This window comes from Idiotropiscis lumnitzeri, unplaced genomic scaffold (assembly GCF_059441095.1).
Source record: "Idiotropiscis lumnitzeri isolate Australia: NSW breed Sydney's pygmy pipehorse unplaced genomic scaffold, RoL_Ilum_1.0 HiC_scaffold_47, whole genome shotgun sequence".
Classification (NCBI taxonomy): domain Eukaryota; kingdom Metazoa; phylum Chordata; class Actinopteri; order Syngnathiformes; family Syngnathidae; genus Idiotropiscis; species Idiotropiscis lumnitzeri.
The window spans coordinates 830,990-841,117 of record NW_028283585.1 but is presented as its reverse complement, the minus strand read 5'-3'; positions in this window follow the sequence as shown (position 1 = coordinate 841,117).

Here is a 10,128-nt window from a genome sequence, read left to right as displayed (position 1 = left end):
CACAAATGCAACCTCCACACAGGAAAGCTGGGTCCCGGGATCGAACCCTGCACCTTGGGACTGCGAGCCGGATGTCCTAACCAGTCTTAACTCATTAAATACCAGCCATTTTCACTGGAGCAACCCACTCAATCCCAGAGTTTTCCTGGGTTTTGACTAATATTGCAAGGCCCACAGAATATTGTATTCTAATGCTATATAGACATGGAGCACACCCGAAGAAAGATGAGACTCTCTTCTTTCAACAGAAAAAAAATGTTTGTTCCTATCTTTTTCCATTCTTGAACAATCGGCATTTGAAAATAGCTAAATTTCATGAAAACTCCAATCCCTGGGGAAAAAACTGAGAAAATGAGCTTTTTGTAAACTGATGCATTTTGACCATAATTTGAACTTTGACACTATTATTTATGGCTTTTATGACACCTCTAACATCTAAATAATGCATGCCTTCTATAAAATAACAAAAAAAAGCACAAAAAATATGTTTTTGATAAAATAAATTTATTTGCACATAACACTAAACGACTGAACTGTTGAACTATGTACAAAAATGAAATACATCAGTGTCATACATACTTTTTTTTTGTGTGATATAAAATAAAACAGTTGCCTTGATGCAAGGGCACACAACATAGTTCACACCACATTCTTGTTTCACTCCGTTTGCCTTTGCGCAAACAGACCCGACACTTTCGTTGTGGTCTGGCTTTGCTGGTCCGTGGAAAATAGGCGAGCTTGTGTTTGTCCACTGGGGTTTGTGTGAAAATAATTGTCTGGGAAGTGATTGCTGGCATCCGCGATGTGCTGCAGAAGCTCATCCGTGAGAAACAGCTGCAGGAAATCAGCTGGCTCCTCAGACTCCAAATGGGCAGCGGCATTCAGTGGTCCAGGGGTTGCTGTAAAGTCGATTTTCCTCGGTTGCCATCCAGTGTGACGCCATCCGGAACCACTGCTTCCTGATGCACAACCTGTAAATTACAGAAATATAAACAATTGGAAATATATATTTATTGCTGCATTTTATTGCTGGCGTGTGAAGTTTCATATTATAATTTACCTTTCTTTACACCAACAAGACGAGGAGGAACTTTCTTGCCGCGGGATGCACAATCTGTGAATTTTAGAAAGTATGCATGATTACCACACCATTCAGTATTGTTGTTTCCTCGTCGGGGAGGAGATACGCTCGCGTCTAACTGCACATTTATGCGACATTTTCTGCCCGCAAGATGCATGATATGTACAATAAAAGCATGAGGGGTAAAACCACATGTTCAATGGTAACTTGCGAGCGCTTACCTCCTCGTTCGGGGGGATCTGGTGAGGACTCTCAGCTGCTTTGGCTATTGTCCGAAGGCAGGCGATGCAGGCCGCAAGGCACGCGCACCCTCTTTAGACGCCTGTTTGTTGTGACGACGACGAAGCGTCATCCTCTCAACCAAAGCGTCTCCATCGCCTTGATGCTTTTAGGAAGCTTTTTTTTACAAAAACGCATTCCTCGATCGTCATTTGCTTGGAGGATTTCATTGCTAACGCTACTAATGCGACTGCTGCTAGTGCTGCCGATGCTGCTGCTACCCACGCTGCTCTCCACACTTATAAGTCTACCCCAGGATCCCGCCCCCCATTTGTACCTCTGGCGCAGATTCAAGGCGGATCTTTTGCACCTCTGCCCCCTGCTGGGTGATTTTTACATGATTCACAATGCGGACAAGGCTGATTCTCAGTCAGAGGTTGCATCAGACCCTTATGTACACTATGACGTAAAAAAGACAGGAAACGTACTTATACGTCTTTGGTAGAGGGCGCCATTGCATTAAAAGACGTCTTTGTACGTCTAAGGGAGTAAATGAGTTGAACAAAGTACAGGGTCCTTCACCTGACTACAGATGATCTTCTGGGGACTTTATTTGGTTTTAATCACTTTTGGGGTCTGTATCTATGCACACTCCCTGGTTTTGCTACCTTCCCGGGTACCACATACACACTGCTTAGTTTCTCTGCCTTCGTGGGTACCACATACATATTGCTTGGTTTCTCTGCCTTCCTGGGTACGACATACACACTGCCTGGTTTTGCTACCTTCCTGGGTACCAGTCACACAAACGTCAGACGACTCAGCACATACCGACTGTCTCAGCACTACACACTTTCACTCCAAGGCAGTGCTGTGAACCAACTTACTGACAAGAGGTAGTATTTAGAATTTTAAAAAGTGCTTGAAAGGTTTTGTTCATGTAAAACCAACAGATTATGACATTATTATTATTATTTAAATCAGTATTAAACAGCATCAGCATAGGTTAAAGATATTATACAGACTATATACGATAAAAAAATACTAAACCACCCTTGCTTTTCCGTCATTTCTTGTATAAGTTAACACACAGATGTATAACATTTGTTTATACAAATATAACGATTAAAAAGTAGCTGATTAGAGTTTTAATTTTGTATTCATTAATCTGTAATAAAAATGGACATATTTTGGTTAATAAAATTAACAAGAAATAAAAGTAAAGGGTGTTCTAATACTTTTTTCAAGATTGTCCTAACATACATTTAATGTTTACAGTATATGTCTTCGGAAGAAGCGCAGCATTAGATTTTTTTTTTTGTTCTCTCTCTTTGACTTCTGAATTTGAATTTCTGTCACAGATGTGCTTGAATTCTATTTTGGATGATTTGTGTTAAACTGCACAAATATTTGAAGAGCCATAGAATTCAAGAATCACACCAGTGCTGCTACTCCTCCGAACGGGTGAACGCCCTTGATTAACAACCTGCGTTGAGGTGGCTTTTGAGATTCGTGGTGTGGGAGAAAAATCTCTGAAGGCATTCTTAGACTTCAAGAGAGGGTCCACAATTTTCAAAGATTCACTTCCGTCTGAATCAGAGGCCTCACTTGTATCCGGAATATATTCATCTCCACTGTCATCTGAGTTGGAGTAATAATGCTTATCCATTCCAAAGTCAGCCTGTTTTTTTAATCTAAAAAACAACAACAACGAAATATAAAGGATAGAAGGCAGGAGACCAATAAAATATATGCAATTTGCTTGTAAGATTCCCTGAAATCTATATGGGTTGTTTACCTGTATACTTTTGGTCCTCCTGAGCCTTGGGATAGTAATATGGTCTGGGTCTGAGGCGCAAAGTTCAGGGGCAGGATTTGACAATGATTCGTCAGAATCTGTGTCGTTATTCCAAGGAAGATTCAGCCCATATTTTTTGTCCAAGGGAGGAGACTGGGTTGCATCAGAGTCCAAGAGAAAATTGAGAACCCATTAAATACTTAATCCCCAGAGGAATCTGCACAGAAAAAGGTCTTAATTCTATTTGAAAAAAAAAAAAAACTAAAATATTGATGAATGATATGACAAAATAATGTAATAACAAAATTAATTGACCGTAACAAAAAGCTCCCGGGAGGAAAACTACATTAAATGTTTTTTTAACAGGGCAGTGAAAATATTGGAAAATAAAAACGATAATAAATAAAATAATATAAAAAAAGAATTCAATGTGTACCGATGGACCCATATGAAATACTTATATCGCTATGTACTTATCAGCCATATCGCCCAGCCCAATATGTAACTGCAACTTCAAAACCTCGGGCCATAACAGGATTGTAACATGGGATGCATATCTTCATTCCTAAATTTGTAGATCCCGAGGAGGCTGCTCAATGGTCCTGGTAATCTAAACCTCAACCAATTCGGTCACAGCCAATGTTCTCCATCCTTGTTAAGAAGTTTTGAAATGATTTAATAGATATACTATTGCAAACTATACCAGAATTTTAGACATTTTAAACTTTTGATCACAATTTTACCTATTTTCTAAAAATCTGAAGAATCCACATGCCAAATCACCTGCTGTAGACACATAGGTTCTGTTCTGACAGATAATTCAGTTACAGGTTGTGTACTTAAAGCCAATAAGAGGGCAATGCAGCAGTCGACAACCTGACGAAAGCTTAAGTCTCCCAATGAGAGAACTGTAGTGGCTGGTAGGTTCTTAGATTGTAACATAGTAAAGACATATACTAGGCATAACTGTATATCATATGATGATGAGGGAAAATATTATTAGCTACGATTTATGTCCAGATATATTAGAAAACTTGTCCAACCAGCACAGGTCTATCTAACTGTAATTTTAACATCTCAAGACACGACAGGATGACCACATGATACGCATACCTCCTTTTCAGAGTCTGTCAAAACTTGAGAAGGCTGCTTCGATGTTCTGGTGGCATCAACCTCAGCCGATTCAGTCATTGTCGGTTGTCCTCCATCCTAATGAACAAGTTGAATATTAATTTAATGAATTAAAAAAAGAAAATGGATCAGAATTTTACACATTTTAGGCTTTGGCCACCCAAAACAAAAACTAACAAGTTCACGAATGAAACAAAACCAATTACTTTAGCGCATGACAATTAATCTTCAGTAGAGATATGTTGTGACTGATATTTCAGTCACAGGTTGTCTTTTGAACGCCACCAGGGGCGCAATGGAGCACAGGACAGCCAAAAGTCTTCTTGTCGGACACCTGTAGTGGCTGGTAGGTTCTAAGATTATAACATAGTAAAGGCACATACAACTCCTAACTGTATTTCATATGATAATGAAGGAAAAGATGATTAGCTATGATTTATGTCAACAATAAAAATGGCTCTACGGGGTCCCCACAAACACAAACCTGACAGTTGGGTGTCAGATGGCCAACATACCTGACACGCAATTCAACTCAACTGGACCCCACAACACAAGAAAAAGCTGAGTGAGCCTCAAACCAGACATACACATTCACTGACAAATATCCTGTGACACCAGATATATTAGAAGTCTTGTCTAATCAGCACACGTCTATCTAACTGCAATTTTAACATCTCGAGACACGACAGGATGAGTACACGATACGCATACCTCCATTTCTGAGTCTGTAAAGCCTGGAGGAGGCTGCTTCGATGTTTTAGTAGCATCATAAATTTATTGAATTAATTATATTTGAGGTTGGATAAGATTTTTACACATTTTAAGCCTTAGCCACCCAAAACAAAACATAAGCTCATGAATGAAATAAAACTAATTAATTTCGCCCATGCCAATTAATCTTCTGTAGACGCGTGTTGTGACCAGTGTTGTTTTTGGCAGGCATTTTAGATTTTGTCCAAGTCATTTGGACAAAGTGCTGATTTGTTTACATCACATTTAGTCATCCCAATTCGTTATAGTTTTAGTCCAGTTTTAGTCAACGAAAACTAAAAAAAGGGTTTTAGTCCAGTTTTAATCGACGGAAACGCAAAAAAAGTTTTACCCTAGTTTTCGTCAATTTATTCACAAAGGTTTTAGTCCAAGCGGCACGGTGGCCCAACTGGTTAGCAGGATGGCCTCACAATATTGAGGTCGTAGGTACGATTCTGGCTCCGGCCTTCCTGCGTGGGTTTCCTCTGGGTAATTCGGTTTCCTCCCATATTCTTAAAACATGCATGGCAAGTTGCTTGGACACTCTAATTGCCCCTAGGCATGAGTGTGAGCGTGGATGGTTGTTCGTCTATGTATGCCCTGCGATTGGCTGGACACCAATTCAAGGGTGTACCTCGCCTACTGCCGAAGACAGCTGGGATCGGCTCCAACACCCCCCGCGACCCTAGTGAGGAGAAGCGGTACAGATAACGGATGGATGGATGGATGGGTTTAAGTCCATTTGAGTTAAAACAAGGCATTCAAGGTTTCCACCCAATAACAAAGACTTTTGGATGGACTACAAAGGATTCTTCATTACAAACAGAAAAAAGTGGCAACAGTGGAATCAATGCTCACTGCTCCAAAATAAGCAGAGAAGCAAAACATTTTGTTGGGCAACTGTTGTGGCTTTATTTCACTAAAAGCAACATAAAATAATTTATGAACCACATGCTAACAATTTTGTCTCGTCAACGAAAAAAATTCATGTACATCACGTCATGTTTTCGTCATAAAAGAACCTCGTTTAGCTTGTCATCGTCATTAAAAAAGGGGCGTTAACGAAGTATTTTCGTCATAGTCATCAGTGACGAAAACAACACTGGTTGTGACTGATATTTCAGTCCCAGGTTGTCTCCTGAACACCACCAATTGGGCAAGGGGGCGCAGGAAAGCCTGGGGTCTTCTATTTTTACAGTATAGAAAGGCTAAATATCAAATTGAAACAGTGTTTTATATCATGAATATACAGGGTTGGTGCTGGTTCTGGTAGGGAAACCACAACATAAAGATGTCCTTAATTAGTCCCACAATGGGGATATTTGCAATATGGCATATGATGGCCTAACAGGGCCACCGCCCAGAAAAGAGTAACGCAGAACTTTGTAATACTGTCACTCCCTGACCAGTTCGTTGTTCCTGAAGAGCCAAACTTTGACTCAGACCCACAAATTTGAATTACAGATAGTGGACAATGGAGAACTCCCCCAGTCAGTCAGCATGTTCAACTTCCATAGAAACCTCAACATACATTTATTAGATTGCCAAACTAATTGGAAACTACATCACCAGAACACCACAAGTGGGCTCTGTTATTGTACTTAAAGATGCATCTTACAAACCTGTGTTCTCCAAGGCCAGCTGGTCCATAGTCTTAAGTTATTTCTTCGCCAACATCAATGTCTCGGAGCGCAAACAGACAGAGGTGTGGTCTGTCCTCTGTTGTCTTCTTCTTCATTTTACAGTTGGGGTGCATGTGGTCATCATTAACCAGTCTTCCCAGACTGCCATCTTCTTGAGCGGCATCAACACTTAAAATAGATTTAAAAAAAAAAAAAAACAATTATTCAATCAAGGTCAGAAATTAATCTTTGAGACAATCTTGTGTACACAAAACATAAAAATAGGAAATCCACAATTTTTAAATCTTCTAAATCAAATCATACAAGAAATTTCTATTGGAATCAGACCCTATTAACAGCTTGTCTTTGAGACTTCATGGTCTATATTTTCATTTGTACAGATTCAAGGCATGAATAAAAGTAATTACCGTATTTTCGCAGTCATAAGCAAACAAAGCGCCCTGTCAGTCGATGCGTCCATTAAATGGACAAAGTACCACTCACGTCCATCAGCCCTTGTCATCAACGAGCTGTTGGAAGTGCATGTTAGCACACCCTGCTGGGCAAAGAGTGAGTTGTCCATGCTTACAATCGACCGTGACAAATACACCATCTGACTATAATGTTTGGGTGATGGTGTTGGAAAAAGCTGGACAAAGGGCAGCTGTCCACAATGTTTTAGTCTGTCTTATCATTTATGTTATTGCAAGCAAGAAACGTCCCAGGTTTAGACAACAGACAAAAAGTCCAAAGCATAACAGCACATCTCTTTAAACAGCCATGCAAATCTCTCTAAACAGCTATGGGATTGTGGGTCTCTGCTCCCAGAATGCATTGCTTGAATTAGCTAAGGCTGAGTGGCTTTTGTATTATTTTCATTTTTTTTGGGTATATTGATGGCATGAGAGATACATGTTTGTGTTAATCTTATTTCTATGTTTCATTGTTTGCTTGTATGATGAGTTTTTTATTTTTTTTTGAAACCGTGACTCTAAGGAGTGTGGTGAGCAGCCAAGTCCCTCCCCTGACGTGGCTATTGCCAATGCACCTAATATTGGCCTGAGCCATTGTCAGCTATTGTCAATAGAGACTTGGCGTCTGCTGCAACAATGGGGTGATTGCTCATGTTATTGGGGCATAGTAGGCTGCTATCGGCTGTGTCAGTGTGGGCAGCTCTGCCAAGTTCATGCTATGCTAACAGCAGCTGTGCTATCGTCTTGTCAGGCGGTGCGTCCAGTATATGTTACAAAGACAGAAATAGCGGCCTCAACAGGTGTTGCGCCCTTTGACACGGCGCGTCTTTTGGGTGCGAAAATACGGTATACATTTTTGCTTAGAGAATGATTTTTCCCCTAACACTTATGGGATGAGTATGTGTTTATTTTTTTAAATAAAAACAAAAATAAGATAACATCTCAATCTTTGCCTCACCTCCAAGTTTTTTCTTGCCGGCGGAAGTCAAACAAAAAGACAGTGCCTCTTCCATCCATCTTCCTGCGTTGAGATTTATCAGAATCTATCAATTTTCCTCTGTACTCCATAATAAAGAATAAAGTCGTCTTTCCTGAAAGGGGCCTTGGTAAATACTCCTCGACCTAGTTAACAGGGAAATCAAGATAGCTTCGTCATATTTTTAAGCACACAAATAAGGAGTCATCATATTCATTTGGGCCACTATACTAATGTAGGGTGGTTTGAAACATTGCTTCTTGTGAGGGATAGAGCAGAGCCCTTCTTTATGATTTTAAAGGAACAGACCAGCCAAAATTCATTTTCCAGCATTGCATTAGCCAGTATGTATTAGGACTGAAAGTACAAATGTCAATGGCACCTGGTTACGTAAAAAAAAAACTTTAAGATTATTTAGTTTCATAACAATGACATACACTGTATACACAGTCATATTGGATCGCGTCACGTGATCTCTGTGACGTATAACGTGCTTTACACTAGACTATCAATATCGGACTTGTTCACTGGTCTATTGTGGTATAAAAATGCCGGAGGGCGTCATCAAGTACAGCCTTAATTTAGGTAGAACTCCTACCATCAGGTTTCACGCTCACTGAAATAACTTGAAACTGACAAAAGAAAAGGTCAAGACACTCTTAATGTAAAATAACCACTTAAAAAACGATGTCAGCTTGGTTATCAGAAAACAATAATATATCTTAGCAAAAGCGTTAACATCATACCTTTAAATGAGTTTATATACTTCGCTTCTAACTCTGCAGTCTTGTCCAGACCCTTGACTGCATGTTCAATAGTATCCTGCTTTGGGGACTTCCTGCATCTCAGGGAAGGCATTGTTTATTCTATAAAGAAAAAAGACAGTTTTGTGTTGAGAATTATTAATACTATAGGCTAAATGGAGTTTTAACAATATCAGTGTAAGAAAAATAAATTATAAATTAAAAAAATATCAATCCCTCCATCCCAATTAACGATTTCAACCATAATAGTTTATATTGAAGTTTAAACAACAGACAGACAGATTTATGCAGTGTGACTACAAAAATCTTACCAAAATTGCATTCACAGTAACCTTTGCTTTAAGAATCATGTAATTAACCAGTGAACATCGTGTCTTACACAAAAATTAATGACAGAAATTATCATGGTACTTGCATTCTGTTGTTCTATAACAAAAGTGCAAGCTGTTAGCTCCGCAAAGCTAACGCAACAAGCTAGCGTCCCTCGTGCTCACATTCAATGCAAACCTGACCACCGGATGAAAATACGCGTCGGTTTAGTTCTTTAAATGAGTAAAAGCACCATGACGTTTTATAATTATTCAATGCTTAACTGGAGCTCGTCAATTATGTCGATGTAGGAGCACATGTTTGCTAGGCCAGTGTTGTAGGCCCACATCCATGGTGCTACTTTGTATAGTGTTTTCCACACAACTATCTCTAACCATGAACAAATGCACTCGAGGCATGTTTTGAATAAAAACAAACGAAAAACACTTACCTCTCCGTTTCAACAGCAGTTCGAACTTCGAAGTGGTGATATTCTCCAGCGTTAAGCACCTGCTCGAACTGCGAATAGGTCAAATTCAACAGCGTCTTTTTTCTGTCTTAATAAGGACGCGATGAGAGGAGGAGCGCTTGCCTTTTCGTCAGCACGCCCCGCGCGGGTGGTGCTGCTTTATCACTCTCTATCTGTGCCCGCCCGCCGGCATGTCGATAGAAAAATAATATTCCTTCAAACATTACTTTCATCTTCTTAACGTTTTGTAGTGAATTTAACAGGTTCACCACTTTTTTCAAATACACCAATGGAAAACAGGTCTTAATTGAGGAAACATACAAAGAGCGTCTCACAAACACCTTATGATGAGCAATGTAATTTGATCACGTTTTTTGTCACTGCCTGGACGTCGGTTCACTGGCCTGGTGGCAGTGGCTTGTAGACACTGTCACTGAGTGGGAACGGATCTCAAGGTGGGTCAAACTAACCCAAGCAGTGGATCGGTCCGTTTTTTAAATTTATTAATTTTTTTATTTTATGTATTTATTTATTAT